General features: G+C 36.4%; 1 protein-coding gene across 12 annotated transcripts in view; it reads right to left on the reverse strand.

The window, feature by feature from the left end:
* ULK4 (unc-51 like kinase 4) overlaps window positions 1-24,920 on the reverse strand; it is a 255,460-nt gene that overhangs the window by 132,412 nt on the left and 98,128 nt on the right. The gene's annotated exons all lie outside the window — the stretch shown is intronic.

The raw sequence follows: 24,920 nt of genomic DNA on the forward strand, positions 1-24,920 counted from the left end.
AGAACCAGAAATATTTCCCTTTGTATGATATTTCTTCTATTAATGGCATTACTGTTACTCTTTTCAGTCCCAGGGTGATAACCCCACCGTAAGTCTATTTGTTGTTTTCCTTTGTATACATTCATAATTTCACAGATAAATTAAAAACCTATGACTGTATTGAATTGCATCACTTTTTTAATGCTTTTCTTATGTTTGATGATTGCTTCAGTGATTTTTCACAATTGTTGAGACTACACTGAGAGGAGGAAGGCACCAGGGTTTATAAAGAATTTATTTTCTTCTGTTATATTCACTACACTCCCATACTAAGGTTGAAAAGGGTGGATAAGGCAATACAACCAAAGCATTTATATACACACTAGGGACAGTAATAATTCAGATAACTTCCAAGAAGCCAAAATAGGACAAGCCTTGACAAATCTGAGTTTAGATGTAGAATTAGCCTGAGTACTTTCCAAATCTCCCTAGAAGGTTCAGGAAATATTATGTCCAATTTTCAGACTCAAAGCCAAATAGAAACATATGTCCAAAGTGAAAATAACAACTAAGAAAAAAATTGTCATGTTTCATGCATCATAGGTTTTTCACATGCACTTAGGTAATTTCCATGCTTCCCTTTCCCAACAAATCTCTCAGTATATTGGTATTGCTCAACTACTTCACTGCCACAGAATACACCATCTATTAGGGTCCATCTCCTGTCTGACAGTAGGCAGTTGAAAAAAATTTGAAGTTGAACATGATGAAACTTGTCTGAAGCTAAGCATTTCAGATGGCAAAAATCACTTCAGCTCTTGAATACAGTCGAAGGAACACTTTTGGTTTCTGCACTAAAAAAATAAAATGCTATTATTTCCCATAAATACCATGAAATATGTATGTTAAGGAATAATACATTAACAGACAAATACATAAACATACACAGCCTTCTATTCAACTTCATGTTACACGAATTTTCTATTCACACTAGAGCACTCTAAAATAGATTATAAGGAGACGAGACAAGGAAGAGTACCTCACAGCCTTTTGAAGGACTGTAGCTTCCTACCCAACCCTTAAAAATATATATCCAAGAGCTCTTAAATTCTATTTACTTTATATAGAATTTTGAGATGTTATTCATGATTTTTACAAAAAACACAAGAAATATCTGTTCCTCTAAAGGTCTGAAATACAGCCTGATAAACTCAAAAGCAAAGTTGGAAAGTATAAACACCAGATTCCTCAAAAGATAAGGTAACCAATACAGAAAACAGACACCATAAATCCATGGTACTAAAAATATATTTGAAGTTATTTTCCTACAGATAGCTGAAAGATAAGAAAAACATTATTTTCAAAAGGCCAGCAATGTGTTTATCTGGTAGTCTATCATCACAATATCTTATTAATTCTCCTAAAAAACATCTAGAAAACAATACACTAAATAGCAAGAATGACTATTTGTGCTACTGAAGATAATGACACATACACTGAGAACATAAAATTAACAAAAGCAAAAAAAATTCCCAAGCGTCAAAACGAGAGCTGACTCAAATATTTTCTTTGCAAGTACAGTATCTTTTACTGCTTCATATATTTGAAATACACACCTCCCAGTAAAATTCCCCTTTCAGATATGCAATTAGAAGAGAAGCTGTTAGTTGTTCATGATAGCAATCTTTCGCTTTCACCAGGTTAGTAACATCTCAGTGAAGGCATCTTTGCTTTTAATGGACAACAATTGCACTGTGCAACCCTCTGCTGAAAGACCAGCACTGATGTTTTTACTTATATCAAAGCATAAATAACAAAACTTATCTAACCCTAAGTACATATAAACTAGAATTCAAGATGCAATGTAGATGTCTTGAGGAAGAAATATGGTATCTTAATGAATTAAATGGTATACTCAGCTGTACTACTAGTGATTTAATGTATGTTCCACATGGGTTTTGACAAGATACTAAGTTCCAAGAAGCTGCAGGTATGCTTTAGTTATCTAAGCCATCACTGATTGCTGCTAGACTCAATTTTAGAGGTTTATATAACAATATTTAACTTCATAATCTATCAAGGAGTAAAGCTGATCTAATTTGTGTGCACAGCACCACTGACTGTGGACATTTAATGAACAGTGCACTTGACAGCTTTAATAAAACATAGCATTTGCCAGCAGAGATAATTAGAATTGAAGCACTAAAATTCTAGTGTTTGGCAACAGAGATGAAACAACTTCATTAAAATGTACAGCTTCAGTGAATGAAAGGCAGGAAAGCACTGGACCCTGAAGAATCAGCCTTCTCAAAACTAATTGCTTCAGTGCTTAAAAAGGACAGCTATGAAATACCAAGGGCATAACAAGGAAATACTAGTATTAAAAAAAAAGAAACCACAGAAGATAAATCAGGGTTTTCAAATAGAACTGAACTGTATTTAGGCCATTAAACTTTTCATTCTAATTTTGAAGGGTTGTGCTTTCACAAAAGAAATCAGTTGAAGTATTTATTTAAACCAGTTAGGTAAAAGGGTGTGAAATAGCAAAGAGGGAGTAGGAATCTTGGCAAGATACTACGGCTAAAGCTGCTTTTTCTCTTCCTTTAAGTGGATTAGAATTTAGAACGGCACTAGGCAAACGACAGTATTTTAATTACATTTTAGATAACAAAAGAGATTGCACTTGTGATAAGAGGTTTCCAATTTGGGAGACTTCACGTACATGTCTCCTACTTATGTATCTAAGAATCCAGAAGAGAAAGCCCTAAATGCTATGTTTACAGATATGCTGTAATTAAATCTTACACTACATACCACAGTACAGCTCATTCAATGTAATCAGAGAGATTAAACTTTAAACTCTCCTTCTCAAGCTTACATATGATCTACGAACACAAGTTAGGTAAGTAAGGGGACATAAGAAGATAGAGGCTTGATTTTTCATACACTAAATCCATTGAAAGAAGAAAATTATAGAAATGAATGATATTCAAATTATAGTTATTAAAACATGCCATTCTTATCTGATGATTCTTTGTCACAGTATAGTTGAGATGAAATAAACCAAAATGTTGATGCTAACAAGGACCTCTTTACAGGAACATAGTTAAATATTGCATTCAACCTTGCTTATTCTGATTTGCTTTTACTTCGTTTATGAGACAATCAGAAACTTATCTAGTTGGCTAATTTAATCTTTAACATTTTGTGGCTTTTGATTCATAAGATCAATTATGTACAAACTGAAAGCATATAAATATGGATCTCTAACATTAAGGTAATACTATTTTCCTTATTAACTATCTAAATCAGAAGTAAGCACAGTCATGTTTCTTGCTACTCTGCTTTTCAAAAATCAGCCTTTTTCAAAAGTACAGTTCTACCAGAACTAATATTTCAAATATTTCCCTCTGGGTACAGTCACACAAAAAGGAGCAACTACTAATTTGACAACCAATTTCTAGAATGACCATGCTTTTCAGATGTATCACAACAGTGACATATTCAGTTCACACATGAAGATTATAAGTCTTGCAACTTTCACAGAAATTCCTGCGGCAATTTTGAAAAATAAAGAGCATCTGCATTCTTAGTCAATGAGTGCTTAGGCAAAGTCAAGAGAGGATAGGGGAAAAGTAGTGATTTTGAAGGACTAAGGCAACCATTAATAAAAACCTAGAATGTCAAGCATCAACCAACAGAAAGTAGTAGAATTAGTCTTGGATTTTGTTCTAATACCCACTGCAGCAGGCAATGCAAAATTTCACAATCTTACATTCACTGTTACAGACGAACTGCAAAGCAATTCAGCAGAAGCTCTTTAAAAAGAGTAACATTTCTTCTTTCTACAAATTTACACCTAAATGTCTAGCAGCGATGGAACCTCAAAGTTTATCCTTTTGCACCTAAAAGCCTTAGTGAAAAAACTCCACTCTCACAGAAAATTTTCTTTACTGTCACTGGAGTTGGAGTAGGCTCCTCTCTCAAGCAGAGTCAGGCTCCTTCACAGAGAGGACACTCAGAAGCAATTTCTTATAAAAACAATTTTACCCATTACCTAGAAAAAAGTAGCCAAGCAAATTAGGTTCCCGAGGATTAAAACTATTCATTGTGAATAACACTGAAGTTTCCTTAAAAGAAAAAATTGCACACAACTGAACAGACAGTATCTATACAGATATCTCACTCTGGAGGATTAAACTTCCTGGTATCAATGAAGATCCAGTACTCTGGAAGAATTTATGCTGGTATGCTCTGAAGCAAGCGAAACTTTACAAGTAATAGATACCACCACAGTAGTAACTTCATATCTAGAACCATAAATCTGTAGGTGCTTTGGAGAGTGCCAAGTATCAGTGAAGCATTTGAACTGCAAAGTCACTTGGGAGCTGCAGTCAAACATTACGCCAAAAATTACCATACCAAAATATTCACTTACCAGACTTGCATTTTCAGCATTCATTAAAAGCTACTTCTTAAAGAACTCAGAATGGCAGATACCAATCAATGGACATCTTTTTTCTACACGGATTTTGCTTTGATGCATAAAACACTTTGCCACCACAAGGAAAGAAGTCTCCTATACTCTGTTCATTAATCCATCATCAGCTGTTAAGGAATGGGTCTCTGTCTCTTCTCCCTCAGAACCTACTCCCATATCCATAGCTAACTAGTTGCTAAAGCAGTATTTAAAAGCAAAAACTGGTACTGACTCAGTTTCCACTGCCTACTGAGGTGTGCAAGATTGGGATTAAAAAGCCTTTCCTGACACTTTCCATAACTGAAAAAAAAACCCCAACAAAAAACCAACTGAGGAAAAGCTGTGCTTTTACAAGGAAGTAAAAATGATAGAAAAAATACCATTATCCCTCTTAATCTCAAATTGAATGTTTTATTTTTTGTACTCACAGACTTCCTTAAAATTCAGTGGTGTTGGTGAAAAAGGTGTTGAATGAGAAGCCATGGGATGACAAATTAGTACAGGGAAATTGGACCTGTCTGAATGAGGAAAGAATGCTTTTCTCTATCACAATTTAGTTACGTAGAGAGATATATTCAAGCTGTCAACAGTGGCAGGAAAACCACATTTACATGTTTAATATTTTTGACTTTACTCCTTTCTTTATGCCTTCTACCCTCAAAATACTATTTAGTTTGAAAAGCATTAGGTTTTTTCCCACACATTCACATTTACTCAATCTGTAATTGCAACAGAGAAGGTTGGTAACTAGTTATTCAAGTTACATTAAACTTGAAAACAATGAAGGGCTGTTAAATCAAAAGGGAACACCTATTGAATCCTCTGTTACTCGAGTAATGGTATAGTTTCATTACATTTGGCTCCTTCAAAATACGTCATTCCTCGATTTCTATTATTACTTATTTTAGGGATTATTTAAGTAGTTGATTACTAGACTGAAAGACATGAGGAAATTCTCACTTCTTTTTAAGTCAGTCTGTACATCTCACTTGTGGACACCTGTTCATAGAGACTTTGCATGTTCCCAAAGAGACATGCATTTAGAAAACAAGCATACTCAACAACCAGGCTCTACCAGCTATCAATCTGTTCAGCTCAAAGCACACACACTACTGTGCATGCATGTCCTAGGAAACTCATCTTCCAGCCTTTCTGCACTCAAGCCACTCCTACAGTAGCAAGCTACATCTGTTAGCTGATACCAAGCTGACACCAAACCACATGGCAGGAAATGGGAGCACTAACAATATTCCTCAATGAACAGACTGGCAGAAATGCTGAAGAGTAACACAGACAGCATTAGTATCCCACAAGAGAGAGGGCACTTCTTTCATTTTTCTATCCTGGGCTTAGACAAGCAATTATGCTCTAAGCAAACTATATTCCTACCAGGACACTAGGCAGTCAAGGCAAGAGAAATTGTGAACTGATTGCTGCAAATGAAAACTCTACATTGCAAACCACTGTTTTTACTAAGTGTAAAAAAATTATTAAATAAGTCTATTAATGAATACAGTGATATTTTGTGGTGTTACACTCAATAAATATTACCTCTTAAACAATAAGATCGTTTGCTTAGTAGTGAAATTCATGTGTACTCTAAAGAAATATTACAGGGAGATTTTATTTGGCATGATTTTTCTGTGCTTAATATCCATGGTCAGAATGAGACAATTCATGATTGATTCAACACTAAAATTACAACAACTTTCAAATCACTAGTCTTGTCCCTTCCTTCTGACATTGCAGAAGATTACAGAATTGGGTATCTCCTCCATTTTAGCTTTTTTGTTTCCAGATGACTTAACACTGAAAAAAAGTGGAATGCATAGTAGGCTCACGTGTGTTGGGTTTGCTGGTTTGGGGTTTTGTTGATCAGTTAATTAAAGACCATGGACATTAGCAAATCTTTACCATAATCACATTACTAAATACTTACAAACCCAGAAAAAACCCCGTATTTTTAGTCTGTTACAGTATCTTTGTGAACTACAGGAATGGAATTTATGGGCAAACTATCTCTATAAAGTTTCTTCTTCCATAAATTAGTGGTATATAATCTTTATTCTCAAATATACCTCAAGTTAATCTTCCTGATAAGCAGTATGTGTATTACACAAACACACTTTCACACCCCATGTATCACAGTGTTATCCTGGCACTTATTCAAGAACTTGAATGTATTTTCTTCTTAAGCCACGCTGTGGATATGAATTCCAAGAATAAAAGGAGCTGAGGTGGATTCAGTGGTCTGAACAGAACTGAACTATGATAGTGGAGCAAGGTTAGAATTCAGAGTAGTGCTAAGTCTGTGTGTGCACTACAGTGATTAAAACTCTCCTGAGTGTAAGTGGATTTGATACACATATTTAAGCTAAATAAGACTTGAAGCATTTGCTACGTCTCTTAATGTCAGTTTACAAACCTGTACTTGTACAATCCAGGCCTAAAAAATACAGTGTTTATACAGCCATCAAAAGTTTCACTGCTTTGAGAGGAAAAAGGAAATGAGTCTGGTACTAAGAACCCTGTTTGGGTACACTTGGAAGGAGCAGTTTGTATTCATAGCCAGAGAATTTCTCAACTGGAAATAATAATAATAATAATAATAATAATAATAATAATAATCTAGCAAAAGGAAGTACAGTTTCTTATTCTATGTAAATACTAGAAACACTCTTCCTCTTGTAGACACAACAGGAAGGAAATTTATTGTTATCCAAAAATCCCCCACAGACATACAAACCACTCATCAGCTGAACTTGGTGTCCAACAAACAAGCCACCAACCCCATTCCCTAATCAAATTCTGTGCAAGATTAACATAATTTTGCTTTATTACTCTTTACCAGAAGAAACAGGTTGTAGTCAAGATGAAAAATGAAAAAGAACAAGTAAATAAATCTAGAGGCTAAAAAGAGAGAATTCCAAGGTTAAATGACCGTTCCTTCTCCTTGCTCAGATTTTTCTAGGATATTGCTGCAGTTTCCAGACTCTACAGAGTTTGCTTTTGTATTAGCTATGCCTGTGGCACCAGAACCAAAGACAGTGTAGGTATCTTGGTTACGTCGGTCTGGGACAAAGATAGCATTTTTTCATTTCATAGTGATTTTACTCTTTCATTTGTTTTCTTCCTGCATTGCATTTTATACTTATTCTGTCTGTACCTGCGACCCTAGAAAAACTGAACACGAAGTTCACTTTAGTAGGCCGTATCTCAGGTACATACACTTCAGAAACATACTTATGAAGTGACAGCCCCATTTTAGCTCTATAAAATACTGACAGCATGAATGCAACATCAGTCACAGGAATTTTATCTTCCAGCCACTGGAATTCACTGATATTGAAAGACAACTGTTCCCTTAGCCAGCAACAGCCTGATGGTGATGCTAGGCTACAGAACAGCATCTGAAAGAGAACTGATGAGAAGGAAGTAAAATGGAGAAAGAGATGACCGCTAACAAGAATGGCAATAATAGTAATTATTATTATTCAAAATATACTTACAATGTGAGGTTTATAATATTTTTATTTTTATAAAATTTTTATGTGCTAAGAGATTACTATTCCTGTGAATTTAAGATGGGATTCAACTAAAAGAAAGTATCTAGATTGCATGTAAGAAAGAAATTATTTGCAACAATGGTGCTGAGACACTGGCACAGGTTTCCTAGAAAAGTTATGGATGCCCCATCCCTCAGGGCTTTGAGCAAACTGGTCTAGTGAATGACATCCCTGCCCAGGGCAAGAGTGTTGCAACTAGATGATAGTTTAAGATTCCTTCCAACCCAAACTGTTCTATGATTCTTTGATTTAGTTCTCATCACTTAGAATATTAAACTAAGAAGAAAAGACAAAAAGTAGTAATTGCTCCACTGAGTGCATAAAAAAGCATATAGCAAAATGAATTTCGGACTAGCCTGAGCGTTGCTGCCATGGTGGCAATCTCAGTAGTGACACTGCTCGGGCTGCCCGAGGCAGCACAGCGTCCAGCTGCAGACGTCCTTGGTGTCAGCTGCAGCAAAGAGGGAAACCTGTCAGCTGCAGCTTGCAGGGAAAGCTGGCTCCTTTGCAAGGAGCGAGCCCCAAACAAAGGTGGTGTAAAAGCGTCAGCAGAGGCAAAGGACGAGAGAGGGGTATCTGTGTACATTCCCGCTGGTTTACTGCCAGTGGAGGGTCCAGGGACAAAGACCAAAAAAAAAGGGAGAACACACCATTTTATATGGAGGTGAAACAAAGGGGAACAACCAATGGGGATTGACTGAGGAGGAGGAGATAACAGAGGAATATCCAATAGGGATAACTTAAGAGAGGGAATTACATGAGTAGACCAATGGAGCATCGAAGACAGGAGAACTTTCCGGAACTAATACATAAGCAATTAAGGAAAATGCATAAACATGAACTTATACATAAAACTGGGTGGAGAATTCCTCAACCAATAAACTTAAAATATGTAAACTAAGAACCACTCGGAACATGGGAACTTGCCATAATGACGGGGTGAGAATCAGACCTCTGTGTTCTGGAGGCCTGTCCACCAGTCCTCTAAATGCTGTGCTGCAGTGGCCAGTGCCACATACATTGCAACACGATAGTGCCAGGCAGTAGACAGCTTGAAAAATTTACAGTCACTAAGCACTACAGGGTCAGCTGATACCCCACTGATCCTCCCTGAAGCACTCTCTGCCCTTGCCTAGCACAACCCAAGCACCACTTCTGAAAATTCTTACTCTCACCTGTTCTGAAGTCAATTCCCACGTTGCAAAGAAAAGCAAAGGCGCAACTTACAATTTAAAAGCTTAACTCACATCTACAAGAATACAAGGAAATGAAACCAATTCTGCTCCTCATAAGCATTTGTGAAACAGTATCAGATGCTATGACTTGGAAAAAAGTACACCTCTTGCTGATAAATATGACATCACATTTAATTTATTCCGTTCTCATCGGAGATTAACAGATGGTTCAAAGGCAGAATCAGAAATGGCTAAGTTCAGCAAAATAGGAGCCTCTTCTAAGCAAGTCCTACTCCTTTCTCAAAGAGAGAGGAAGTTATACTGTATTTTGTTATTAGTATTATTAAGAATATATTGAACAGCATTTTTATTTTTGCACAACTTTCCACGGTAATCTCCAAATAATTTATAATAGTTTTCTTTATAGTCTCACCCCATCTCTTTCCCCAAGTCATTTCTATTTAAATACCTACATATTTCATTCAGGAAATCAACTTTAAGAATACAGTTTTGAAAATTGGTATAGTTTACGAAAATAAATTCCACTTAATGACAGAGATACACTTCAGCCATCAATATGTGGGGTAATTCCAAGCATAGATTCAATTCAAATCTTCCTGATTTTTACCACAGTTAAGGCAACTATTGCCTGGAAACACAGGAGATTCCAGTGCCTTCAGAGTATAACACAGTGCCTTCAACCCCCTAAAGAGTGACTTTTTTGCCCCTTATAGAGCTCATTTCAGCAGTAAACAGGCACTAAATGATTATAGGAGAACCTATGTCTATTGCTTTATAAGGAGGACAGGAGCCATTAAATATGTATATACAGACACATGAATGTACACACACACGCACATTTTCTCATAAATTATTTCAACTATGACATACAAAATTCAAATGAAACTATTCTAGCAACACTGAAAAATCGATGACTTGAGACTATGCTGTTTCAAAATGGAGCTAGACTTTCAATTTCCTCAAATGTTTGACTTCAAACAAACATTCCCAGTGTGCACTGACACACTGGCTAGGTTATCACACTGCCTGTAACCCACAGTGGTTCGCTATCTTACAAGAAATGTAGAGGATTCAGGTTCTTTCATTTCTCCTAATTTTTAATGAAAATCCAGATCATCAGAAGGCTCTGCGACAAGGAAAATCTAGTATATGCAAACTGAAAGCAACTTCAGTAGGAGATGGTGAGAGATGTTAGTAAAATATCTCGCTTAGCACTCAAAATATTTATTTTGAGCTTCAGAAACCCAGAGTCAACCATTTCCTCTAGGGTGATTATGAACTTGGAACTGCGCTTGGGCCCTTCCCCTAAAGCACTCCTGATTGACATGCCACTGGCTACCCTGAGATCTGCCTTTCTCCTCTACCTCCCATGCAACTCTAGGCAGAAAATTCATCCTGAACAAAAGAAGCCTTTCTCAGTGAAACATACATCCAACGTGGAGTAACATCATGAAACACTGAAATTATCCCTATATTTCCTCCCCCAACAACAGGCTGGAATCCTGAAAACAAATGGAGCCATGACTACAGAATCACAGAATATTCTGAGGTGGAAGGGACTGACATAGATCATCGAGTCCAGCTCTGAAGTGAAGGGCCCATACAGGGATCAACCCCACAACCTTGGTGCTCTGACCAGTTGAGCTGATCAGCAAGGTTCTGCTGCTCTACCCATGCTGTCTTCCAGCAAAGAGCAGTTTTATTCTCATATGAATTAATAGCCTGAAAAGGAGTTGGATATTTTTAGATCAAAGTAGCATTTTGATGCTAAGAGAGAGGCATAAAATATCATCGAGAACTAAATTTAATAACACTAGAGGCCAGACAGAAATTTTAGCCCATATGTGGTGTCACACAATGTGTCATTGCACTGTAAAAGGAAAGAATAAAGAAAAATAATAAAAAAGAAACCAAAACCCAACCAAAAATCCCCCCAAAAACCAAACCAAAAAAAGCCCACATAAACCCGAAGAATTGTACCACTGGATAAAAACGTATTTTATATGAAGAAATTAAAATATGAACTTTGTTAGAACACAGAATCCTAGTAATAACTAAATTAACAATTTTTAATTACTCATAATAAGCCACTTCACAATTATTAGGTAGTTATAGTAGTCTTTTACTTCATTTCATTCAATCTATACTCCCTGAACAGTTATTCATACTGAAAAATGTGTACAATAGATGTGAGGGAATAAAAGGATCAAAGAGGAAAACAGGTAAAATATATCTGAAAAGCCAGTAACAGAAATTTTACAAAAGCCAGGGAGAGGAGACTAGAGTATCATTAGCCATTTTCATATCCTAATGGAACATGCAAGTTTCAGTCTGTTACTAAGAGTGGGTCCATGGCAAAGAGCCCAAATGAGGTCTGAGAAAGCATAATGTACCTTTAATGATTGAAATAGCAAGAAAATTAAATCTAATCATGTTTCATTAAGCATACTTTAGCTCCCATTTTTACTAAATTATTCTATTATGATTTCCCAACTGTCTGTTGAAATAACCTTTTACAGCAATCTAATTCACCATCATAAACACATCTCATTTCTCACAATGAAGCCCCCTGGGATTAGTGAGAGGAGATGGAAAATCTAAACCTTGCCAATCCTGCAGCCACTAAGGTAACCACTCAGGGAGACAAAGATTTTTGTTTTCCTATTTGTGGGTGAGATCATTAAGATATAATTAGAAACGTATTCATGAGTATCAGAGCGTCTGTTATGGAGATACCATTCGCCCAACAAGCATCCTCTATACCAGTCTTTAATAAGCACGGGAGCAGACATAATCCCCACTTCACTCTCTGGAGAGTTCCGCATTAAATGGACTGCATTAGACATCCCTCTCACTCCCTGCTTTTTAATGGAATCTTATACATGCATCCAGTATTTTCTCAGACTCCATTGTTACCATCAGAACTGCTAGTCTGTTTGCTTTCAGCAATATGCTCCTGCAGTGCCATCCAGATGTGAGCCCTAAAGATAGCTACGTGCAGGGAATTTAAATCCTGCTCCAGAACTTGACACAGGGCAAGCAAATGTAGAACTTGAGAATATACAGTAAGAAATGAATTGGATTGTTTATAGAATAATCCTTGGCTCTCTGCAGCAGGGAAAGGAGCTATCAGCCCTCATACACGTCCTTTCTGCTTTAGTCAAATGAATGAAGTATGCACTAAGAAGAAAGGATACTTTACTCCAATAGGGAACTGAAAGGAATCTGATTTTTCTTTGTAAAAACCTTAATTATTGCCAAACTCCATATCAAATAACATGACAGCAACAGAAAATTAAAAGCAATGTAACACACCAAACAGTGCTTAAGTATCTGCCACAGGGATCAATTTAGGGCTCTCAGTTAAATTGCAGAGTGCAAACTCTCAGTCACTGTATTTAGCATCAAAATGTTTGAACAGGTTATTATCTTATTTGGTAGTCAGGAGTTTGAAAGGAACCAAGTATATGAAATAGAAAGAAAAAGAGTTGTAGGGCACAACTTTTCTTCCTGTACCCATATGATTAGTAAAGAAATACTTGACCAAAACATCCAAGGGGCAGAAATCGAACCTCAAAAGAGGGGGACTCAGAAATCTAAGAGAAAAGAAAAAAAAAAGATTACCAAAATTTCATCTGAGTCTTTGAGATGATGCTCTATTATAACTGTAATTAGAAAGTTACAGTGGGTAAACTAAGATTGCATCATGGTAGGCTTAATCTTTTTGCATACATATGGCTAATGAATCTACCTTAGCAAAGCAATGATTTTTAAGCTTGCCTACGAAAACATTTTATAAAACAAAATATATTTAGAAACTAAGCATATATGACAATGAGTAAATGACTACAGTTAAAAACAGAAAGTCAAAAGTAGAATATTAAAATTGTTTTGCTTTGTGGAAGACTGACATTCTAAAATCTAATTATCACCCTGCAATACAAACTCCTCAGGAAGACACTAACATAAGGAATGAAAAAAGAATACATGACTGAAGCCAAACCAGCAAAGTTCAGATGCATAATGTGGAAACCTCTGCCAGCCAGAAATCATCCACAGACATTCAATATTCTTTTACAAACTCTATTGTGAAGCACACAATAGCTCAGTACCTTAGTCATCAGAATGCAGCTGGTCAATAAAGGTATAGTCAGCCACTGCTGCATTCCTATGCCAATATTTATTTAGATGAGATTAAGAGATATACCTCAGTTGTTTGACAGAACAGTGATGTCACAGTAAAATTCTGGTCAAAAGATCAATAAATCTTACTCTGAAAAACATGCATCCGAGATTTACTTCAATACATATTTTCCCTTAAATACTTTCCTTTTTCTTGACATTTACATTAGCAGGAACAGTAAATTAGCAATTTGCTCTTAATCAGCCTGACAAATGAAGTTTGGAAGAAGTGAGATTTTGTGTTTATATTGCTTCCACAGCAAAAATAAATTAATTTTAAAATGCAGACATTAGTCACCTTGGGTGAACACTGATGGTGATTCCTTTCTGTATGACCCATTTAAAATTTTTCATAAAATTCAAAGAAGCTATGGTAAGGTCATGATTTCTCCCTATAACTTGAAAGTTAAAGGTCATAGAGGACACACTTTGGTTCTAGACTTGTGAAGTCTCCTGTTAGAAATAATCTGTCTTTCTGCAGCACCTGCATTTCACACATTTGCATGGTGGTGCTACAGCCCCTCCTCTTCCCCAGGTCTCCAGGTGTCCCTCAGCTCCACCCGTGACCCAAGGAGTGGCCAGGCTGGGGTGGGAGTGAGGGAATGCTGCAGGGCTGCACTCCAGCCAGCAGTTACAAACAAAAGTAGCTCTGCCGGCTTCCCGAAGCTGCTGTTTTCCCGCTCCCTCTTCTGCTGCTCACAGTCAACTGTCACTGAATTCTTGGCACCAGACACATTTCTTCCTTTTTACGTCACATGATACAGTCTGAAGAACACTTACAAGGTCACAAAGACCTTGAGATTGCTAACATAAATAACTTGAGATTGACACACACACACATACATATATATGTGCATATTTTATATAATACACGTATGCACACACACACACACATATATATATATGACTATTACAAAATTACAATCTGACTATGGGAAAATAACTAAATAAACAAAATGAAATGTGTCCAAGGTGTGGGCACTGCAGGACTGTGAGAATAGGAAAAAAGCTTAAAGAATGGGAGGTGAGATTTATCAGTTACTGATAAAAGTGGGGGAGGATGAACAATGAAAGATAAAGAATTTAATTTGTTTAATCTTATTCACAGCAGAACCAGTTACCAATCTAGAAGATTAACTAGTTTAGTTGCACTACTTCAATTAAAATGTAAGAGAAAGGCAGTAAATACTATGAACTTTTGGAGGAAAGGGGTGTGACAGAAGTAAGATGGTTTCTGAAGATGATGATGACAGCTAAATCTCTAGTTTAAAAAGAGCACAATTATCTCTCTACCCATCCACAACCACCTTCCAAATATTTTTTCTCTAAGTGCGAAACTTGTCTAATTATAATGACTGAGTGATGCTTTGATGTAATAAAATTTCTGCAAAAATGTGCTACGTTCAATACTGACAACTCTGAAACTTGTTCATGAACAATGGGTAAATACTAATTCGTAAAGAACTTAAAGAATGTCCAAATTTCTTTGTGAATTCCCCAAATTACTGTTAATTTTTAACTCCACAGCCAGTCAAATAAACCACAGACTGAAAATTAACCTCATAACTCAGCTGTGTACTTTTAACTTGCTAATTTCTCTAAGAAACAACTTGCTTCAGAGAACAAGTCAATCTGTTTAAGTCATAAATTAAACTGGTTTCTCAAACAAAAATGGGAGTTGTAAGACAGATTTCTGCAGCTAGTAATAAAAATCTTACAATACAGAAAGGTTCCCATGCACTCATTTTTAGTATATAAAACAGAATCTGAGTCAGTTCAAATAGAAGGTCTACCTACCCTTACAACATACCTAAAACACTCAACAACAGAAGACGCCCTAAAAGACAGGTATACTGAACACTTTCCTCAGCCTCCAGGAATTCACAGCCCAAGGACTTTGAGCCAGAAGATTTTTTTAATGTAATAGCTCTCAATGGATTTTCTTGCATTAATTTGTCCAGTCTATTTTTTAATTCAAGTAAACTGAGGACACCATGGAGCAGAGCTGAGAGCTGAACACAACCCTACAGGAAACAGTACACCTTTTCTCAATTTTTCAGATCCCAACTGCAAGTTTTCTTTAGTTCTTATAATACAGATATTGTGTGAGTAGAGACAGTGAGCAGCAATACTGTTCCCTACTCACCTGACTATGCTACGTATGTGCAAAGATCACACTTGCCCCTCAACTACTACCTTCCAAATTAAAGCATACAGAAGAATAAATCTCTTTCACAGGGGCCATTCCAGACCTTTGACCATCTCTGTCTCTTCTCTTTACACTATTTGCAGTTCTACTGTAAACATTTTGAGGTGGGGAACCCAGAATCCACACACTGAGTAACATGCACGATGTTTTTCTGCCTACCATTGCAGTATTTCCTCTTACAATGTGTAACATTCAGTGTATTTTCCAGACCAGGACAAAGGATTAAACAGATGTTTTTCTTAGACTGTTTATCTAACCTGATACCTCACTCTGAGTGATAATGGAAACACATCTTGCATCACTGCATATGTAGAGTTGCGACCATAGATAGCAGTCTCACATTCTGCAATACTTCAGAACACATACAGGTTTCATATCTGCTTTGAAAAGGGGTGCAAATTAAACTGAAAGTGAGTAGTATTAGGTGTCAAAAAAACTTGAGAAGATTTTAATTACATGAATAATCACAAGATCCTGAAGGTTATGCACAAAACTTCTTTCAAAAAAGGCTCAAATCAAGTGTGATGAAAGAGTATGTGAATGCTAAACAGTTTTATGACTATAAAAAAAAAACCAAACCAAAACCAACCCAAGCAAATACTGTTTAAGAGGGGGAAAACCTTGATTCAGAACCTCTGCACTGTGAACTTTGTACGTTCTTAGAAGACTGTGTTTGCAGAAAAAGTGAGAGGGAGAGAACATGAGCACCAATTTTGTTTCTATCCAAGCCTTAGGGCTGTCTGTGGTGATGGTCAGTCCCTCTCTCTCCTGCTGCTGGTGAAATCCATCATTAAGGAACATAAAGTCAGTACCCTTCTGCCATAAGTCCCCAAGACTGACAAGACGGATCTGTCATCTAAAATGAAATTCCTGATAAAATGTTCAGTGAGCCTGGAAAAAGATTATAAAGTCTTCCTTCAGGCTGAACTGGAGGAACAGTAACACAATCCTTCCTGATAGAAGGGGTTAGACAGAACGAAGTACTATAAAATGAAGTACTGAAGAATTTTTATTAATGTTTTCTATCAATATAAAGTGACAAAAGAAAAATTATTTCCCTATCAGGGCCAAAATTCATGTCTTTTCCATATTTTTAGAAGTTTGTGAGTTTTTTTACATATGATAACATGATTTTTTTAACATATGATTACATATGACCTACCTACTATGAAAGTCTTCTTGCTACATATTTCAAATACTCTACAAATCTTAACTCTCCTAAAGTCCTAGAGTTAAAGAGAAAGGTATTAGTTAATATTTAAGTAAACTTGTTTTCCAAGAAATAAAATCTAATAGCATCCGCTTTATCTGTCATATGGAAAGCTGAAGTTAGCATGTTCCCTTAAAGGTCAGAGCTGCACTGTTTGTAAGTAATAACATAATCATTAGGAAAAATTCTCCACAATAATATTCAAACTACCCAATCACAAAATTTTAAAAACACCTGTTTAGAACACTGTTAAAAACCCACAAGACTCCTATTTCTGGTAACCTTGCATAAATGTCCAAGTGTATTGAGAGACAAAACAAGTTGGCAGAAACACTCAGTGACTTTATATGTCCATCCATTCAACCCTGACCTACAGTCTGCCTTGCGTTCGGTTCGTAAAACACCACCCTCATGCAGTATAAAATGTAGATGGCTCCGATAAAGAAGAAATGGGAGTGGAGCCAAGCCAGCTGAATAAGCATTGCCACTTCAGTCCATCTACTTTGCTTGCATAAAGGTCAAAGCATACAAATTATTAGGAAGCTGAAAAAGATGAAGAGCTCAGAAACCCAAACTCACCTGAAAGACTACTGACTTGGATCCTAGTCTAGAGGAGTTAATGTATCTAACTACAGATAGGGCTCAGCATATGGCGGCTACCATGCTAGGAGATAACCTGTGGGGTCATTTTAGTTCAGTTGGTTGTTTTCTAGGAAGATGGACTGGATTGGGACAATCAAATCACAGAATAACATATGGTTAAAGGCACCTCTGGAGCTCTCCAGTCTAGCTGGCTGCTTGGCTCAGGGCTGCATAGAGTCTCCAAGCATGGAGATGCTACAACTTCTCTTGCCTCTCATTCCAGTGTTTGAGCACCCTCCCTGCAGCAAAAAGTTTCTTTCTATATTAAGCTGGAATTTCCCATCTTCCAGCTTGTATTCATCCCGTTGTCTTTCCACTGTGTACTGCTGAAACAAGTCTGGCTTCATCTTCTCTGTACTGTCCCCTGAGGCAGCTACAGGCAGGAAAAAGATCCCCTTAAGACTTCTTAGCAAAGGTAATATGAAACTTGTTCTCTCAGCCTCTCCATGCGTGCCATGTGCTCCAGACCCCCTGATCATCAGGGTGGGCTTGCTCCAAGATGTCAAAGGTTCTGGGTAGGCACTATTACATCTTTGACAATATATTTTAATCTTTTCTCTGAACACAGTAGTTGAACAAACTATGCATTCCAAACAAGTTTAGCCTTCCAAAAAAAAAAACTTTTCAGAGTTTTTCAGAATAACCACCATTACCGCATTTGTAATTGGAGGGGTTTAAGGGAAGTGCCAACTACCAGCATCCAGCAAAGTCCAAAGGACAACAGGCAATCCTCTAAACACAGGACAAAGCTATTGGATTTTGAGCAACAGCCAAGAGCCAGCACACAGTAACAAGCAGATGCTCTACCCTTTGCAGGTGCAGAGACCTTTAAAACAACTGTTTTGTTGGGTCTTAAGTCATCCCTAAAGGGATCATTCTGTAATTCATACCATAAGACTGGATAAATATTAGGCTTATAGTTACTCATTAATTGCTTTGAACAGAGCTTAAACTGCATCATCACCATGCATCCCTCCAGCACCCTGTTTGTCCCAATCAACAGAAGATGCAAAAAGACCAGAGACCCCCACTGGGCTCTGTGTCACTTTGGAGCAACACCATGAAATGTTCTTGGGATGGTCAGAGCAATGATGAGATAAATACGTCGATCTGCCACGCAAGGTACAACAGTGATACTTTGCAACATCTTTTTCTTTGAAACTGTGAATATATTTTCTTTCAAAAGACAACTTGTAAGACATTATACCATAAAACACAAAATAATTATCCATTCTGGACTACTGTAGAAACATTTATTAAAAACCCCACCTTCACAAACCCAGTATGTTTGCCTGCTTATTGAAGACCAGTAATATATAATATGAAGACTGAGATCAAAGAATTGGAAAACAGTCACAACATCATAAAACTTGGAAATGTGTTCTAGTATCAGCAGTAATCATGGTCACTATTTTTGCAAAGTACAGATACCTATGCACTTTACTACTTGTTTGTGATTTTCTTACCCAGTATGTTATAGCTAGCTTTAAAAGTCTTTTAGATTCATATTTATTATCTGTACAATTTTCAACTTTTAGGACAGGATAAATAAGTAAGTACTAACAAACACATAAGAATATTGTTTATACATGAGTTTCCTTATGTCCTTTAGCACTGCATATAAAATAGAAAAAAAATAGCTAGGTAGCATACACAATAAAATATTAGTGTCTAGCATTAGAAAGCAATTCCTTTAAGATGTAAATAGCTGAATTTTCTTCCTATACAAGAACATAATGTTGTCACAAATGCTGTGGACTCAAGTTTTCTCTCAGAAGTGGAGTGCCAAGTGATTTAGTAAATAATTTTATTCCCTCCCCTAACAGGAGCACTGGTTCAAAGTAATTTTCCAGATAAGAAAGAGAGTGATAGAAGGATATGCTTTAGCAATACTTCTTCTTTTATAAACCCATTTCATTATGCAGAATATCAATTTATACTATTAAAATTATTTAAAGGATGGCTCTGCTTCCTCTCACATGTTTTCTTTCTCCATCAGCGATCCTACTGGGGATAGATCTACACAGACATACAGTCATAAAAAAAGGCTGCCCATATTTACTTAGAATTTATACAGTGCTTCTCATAACAGAATCTGAATACCTTCTAAATATTAATGAATTCATCTTCCCTACGTTCTTGTGGTACACAGTTATACTTTAGGTATTACCTTACTGTAAGAAAAAATTGTTGAAGAATTTTGCTTGAATAAAGTCCAGTTGCGACCTTAAACAGGCTTAGTTTCAGAATGACAAGCACCAATTGCTGAGTTTTCTAAGAGTAAAGGTGTTCATCGGACACTCAAAGGACAGAAGCACAATAAGCACATGTGAAAAAGAGGGCTTACAGAATTTTCCCAGGGTCAAGAATAAATGTGGATCAGCAGCAGGAATAGGAAGCATTTCTCTCAATTCTCTCACTACTCTGCCAACAAGCCCATTCCTCATCCCACAAATCATTTACTTCAAGTTTTCAGGTTTTTTCATTAACCTGTTCTAAAATTCTGGTATTTGTAACAAATATACATGTAACTACTTAAAAAAAAAAGTTGAATTAAAGACAGCCAAAATTATTTGACTCAAGCAACTCTACAAGAAAGGCTGAAAATCAGTATTAATACCATTCAAAAAATGAATATCAAACCCCTAATAACAACAATTTTCTCAGTGTGACAGAGGGAAAGCAAATAATTCCAGCTCTGTTTAAAGCTGGCAGCTGTTTCCTCAGTTAGGTGGAGACATCTTCATGAATTGCTGCCACACACTGACTGCAGCACAGAAAACTCTTAAGCTCTGTGGTTGTAGCAAACAGGCTGAAAGTCTAGCATACATCACAATGATATTGAAAAAGCAAAATGTTTCTTCCATTGTTTGCAGGAAAATGCCTCTGCAAAGGAAGCCTTTGTTGACCTTATCACTGGGGAACAATGAGCTGGAGGGCAGTGCTGTGGAAAGGGGCCTGGGGCTCCTGGTCAATGGCAAGTTGAATGTGAGTCAGCAGTGCCCTGGCAGCCAGGAGGGCCAAGTGTGTCCTGGGGGGCATCAGGCACAGCATCGCCAGTGGGCAAGGGAGGGGATTGTCCCACTCTGCTCTGCACTGGGGCAGCCTCACCTCGAGTGCTGGGGGCAGTTTTGGCACTACACTGTAAGAGGATGGGCACTACATGTAAGAGGACAACTATTAGTGTGTCCAGAGAAGGGTGAACAAGATGGTGTAAGGTCTCAAGTGCAAGACTTACAAGGAGCAGATGAGGTCACTTAGCTTGTTCAGCTTGGAGGAGATAAGGCTGAGGGGACACCTCATAACAGTCTACAACTTCCTCAAGTGAGGCAGCAGAGGTGAGATGCTGATCTCTCTCTGGTGACCATCAGTAAGACACAAGGAAATGGAATGGAGCTGCATCAAGGGATGTTCAGATTGGACATTAGGAAAGGATTCCTTACTGAGAGGGTGGCTGGGCACTGGAACAGGCTGCCCAGGGAAGTGGTTGCAGCACAAAGCCTGACAGATTTCAAGGAGCATTTGGACAAGACTCTTAGTCATATAATGACTAAAGTAGTTCTGAAGGAGGCAGGAGTTGAACACTATGACCCTTATGAGTCCCTTCCAACTTCAGACAATCTGTGGTTCTGTGATTGCTTTATCCATATGCAAAAACACTGCATATTACCTGACATCTGGGGAAAGAAAACAAATGTCATGGGTTCTTAATATTAATCACAATCAGAAATAGTTTTTATACCAAGCATTTTGGCTTCTAATAGTTTTGTTGTCATCTATTAAGAACACGATAGTTACACATGAATAAAACAAAACTGTTAAGAATTCATTCCATGTACAGTGTTAATAATTGCAGAGATCAGTTGACCAAATCAGATTAACAGCCCAATTCAGCACTAATTAAACATCTATATGTACAAACACTTCCTCAGAAACTCCTGACTAAAAGATCACAGACATAGACACAGAAATAAATCTGTTTCTGAAAATAAAACTTTCTATTAGCAGGATTCTTCTTCCTGCTAAAAGATTCTCAAGAGAGTTCCACTTAGACATGTTTATTTCCAGGAGTACACGTTCTGATGTGCAGGCTTATCCCTTTTTAGTATACATTATTTTCAAGTCAGAAATTTGAAAGAGGTAATGAGTCTCAGGAATCTCATCCTTAAACTGAAAGTGCTTAAGCAAGTTAACAGGCTAATGAAAAATCCTAACATTCCTACCAGAGGAGCCGTATTTTATTCCTGGAAAATTGGAAGTTAACATACTATACCCTATTGCATTTCACAGTGTCTTCTTTGGTCTATAGAAACACTCCTATTAATTTGATTTCTCATTAAAAAGAGAATAAATGTAATACCTTACTGAATGTTGACACAGGACTTCAATGCACTGGTAAGAAACTTGTCAGTTTGGAAAGGATTTAAACCATTCTCACTGTTAAAAATGTTCTACTCACAGTAAATTTTACACTTGCATTACATGTATCTTCTTTAAATGATATCTCATAATTTTTTCTGATTCCAAATACATAAATTCTAAGATAGCTCAACAATTTTTCTCTAGTTTCTCCTAAACTCATCTTTGGATATTAAATGTCTTTCAAAACTAGCAATTATTTTGCTTTATAAACTACCCATTAAAATAGGTTTTGGCGTTTTCACTTTCAGAAATCCTCATAGATTACATTCCTAATCTGTCACAGCAGTTTTACATACACTGCCACAGCATACAATTTGACTATTAGATATAGTAGATTTGAGGAAATATGCACACTTCAGAGAGAAAGAAAAAAATAGAGATGTTCATTATGGATACATTTAAGGTTTCTAACTATAACTAATGTCCATCCTGTAGAAGCCATAAAAATCCCCCTTAGAATCTAATTTCAGATACCTTATAAATGCAGGTTTTCCCTTACAGCAGTAATGAGCAGGTGAAATACACCAAAAAGAGCCATTGCATGGGATGTTTTTGTAACACCATTGAATATACAGAGAGGAACAGGAATACCACACACGAAGGCACTAAAATAAATACTATTTCCTGTTCTTTAGAACACATGTAGACTAAGCATTCCCAGATAACTCTGTGTTGATTTTTCTAAGAGAGGGCTGATTCTAAATTAAGGATTGAGTATGCCCACAGACTAGAGTGAGATGTCCAGAGCAATCAGTCAGCATCAATCTTCTCATGCGAGTGCAGAGCTGAAAGCTTTGACTTCAAGTCAAAGCTCATTTATAGCATAGAAGACCAAGGACCCATTCACACTAAATGCTAGAGCTTTTATTATTTGCCTAATGTACTATCCTAATTTTTTCCAGGAGATGAACTCCGCACCATAAACATGTACTCTTTACAGAATATAAGAGAAAGAATCTCCTGTCTGTCTTTTGTTTCAAATACTCATCCTGAATGGACTACAAGTACTTGGAAGAATTAGAAACATGCTTCCCATTCTTTCAGACAACCAACAAGCTGTGCACCACGCTGGACTAGGAGGTGCTTTCTTTAACAGACACAAGTAAACTAATGCTTCAAATGCTGCAATAACCTCTGATCCATGTTCCTCTCTACTTGTCATCCATGTGGCTGCTAGGCAGAAAAATACCTCTACCTCTTCCCTCAAATGATATATGACTGAAATATCTCACTAGAAAATAGAAACCAAGCAAAAGAGGAATGATGAGGCTCTTTTTTTTCCTCTCCAGTCGTCTTCTTCTCCATTTTTATAGTATTTTCACAGGTAAGACTGGCCTTACAACAATTATTATTTTTAAATAATTCTAAGGGGATGGCTTTGTTACTTTAACTGGATCACAAGGAGTGGCATCTCTGACCATAACCATTTCCTGTTGCTTTTTCCTCCTATTAAAATTCAAAATGAAATACAGAATCCAACCATTGCTTCCACTTGGATGCTATACAACTTCTTTCTCACAACTTTTTTTTTTTAATTGAAGGACTTTGGTTAGAATTATTTTTAATTTTAAAAAAAAGCAATCTAACTATACCAAAGCAATCGAGTTATACATGGCTATGTATCCTCTACTAGACAAAATTTCCACAAAATTGTTAGCTTTCTTGAAAATAAGTCGTTACACAAGAAAACTGGAGTGGCTTGTTTCTTCTTTTATCTATTTTTTACGTAACTATTACAATTTTTCCTTTAATTATGCTTAGCTAATATTCTCTCCCTTAGTGATAAATGTAATATTGAACTCTATTTTCAACTGCAATTACAATGAAGTGAGCAAAGCATACCTTCTAAAAGGATCAGTGACTGCCACCATAACAAGCATTTTTTGAGCATGCAAGCATAGGCTGACTGCAGTCTATCAAAAACATGAGCAGTATATGATTCTTTATTTTAAGATGTCCAATACAGCCATCCCAAAATACACAGGGACAGTATAAAATTTCAAACTTATACACAGCTAGGAAAAATAAACAAAAATATTTTAATAGGACTGTAAAGAGAAATATATTTTGTATTTTCATACTAAGAGCTTTGCACTGTATTTGAAGGAAAATAAATTAAAATATGTAATTTCAAAATTAATTTTAATTATTTCACAAATGTAAAGAAAAGATGTGGACTTGCTTGTGAATGATAGTATAAATAAAACAACCACTGAATCTTTAAACTAGACTGGGCAGTTTAGACATGAAGACACTAGTTACTATTGGTTGATCATATTTAATAATAAGATATCATTTTTAAATACAATAATATTCAATCTTACTATAAAGTAATTTTTATTGAAAGAATATGCCTTTAGACTTTAACTGGCTGTTGAAATACAGAACTTTGCAAAAAAAAATTACAGCAAAACTGATGTCTGTGATAATATGCTGGTGTGACTAAAAGCTACACCAGAGACTTTAATAGGATAAGCAGACAATTGACTACTGAGCTTTAAAAACAGGGTAGCACTGAGCTCCTAATCACAAGCATCATTAGCTTTAGTTTTAAAACTTAGCAGCAGAAAAATATAATTTCATCAACTACACAAGATTTCTTTTCTATGCAACAGCTTTTCATTCAAGTAACACTAAATGAAAACCAGGTAATATTTATGAAGTTACTCTTTTAAAAGTAACACAACACAGAAGATAACATTTATGTCAACTTCATTGCTTGCTACTCAGCAAAATTTTGGTAGCAATCTAAAATACAAATAGCCATAATTTACAAATATGGCAATAAAACACTTCCAAAGCCTTTATCAACTTCATTCCAGCATTATAATGTAATAATCAAAATCAGTATTTTGTATATCATAAGCTGATTTGCAGGCAGATGGCATAGGTTTGACATAGCAAAATATATTAGAAAAAGAATACTAAGGATGTAGCAAGAAAAGTAAAACATGAAATAGGCAGCAAGAAAGTAAAACATTAAATATAACCCACAGTAACTTTTCCTGCTACAACCCCTTCTTCATCAACAGCA

This window comes from Corvus cornix, chromosome 2, assembly GCF_000738735.6.
Source record: "Corvus cornix cornix isolate S_Up_H32 chromosome 2, ASM73873v5, whole genome shotgun sequence".
In the NCBI taxonomy this organism is placed as follows: Eukaryota; Metazoa; Chordata; class Aves; order Passeriformes; family Corvidae; genus Corvus; species Corvus cornix.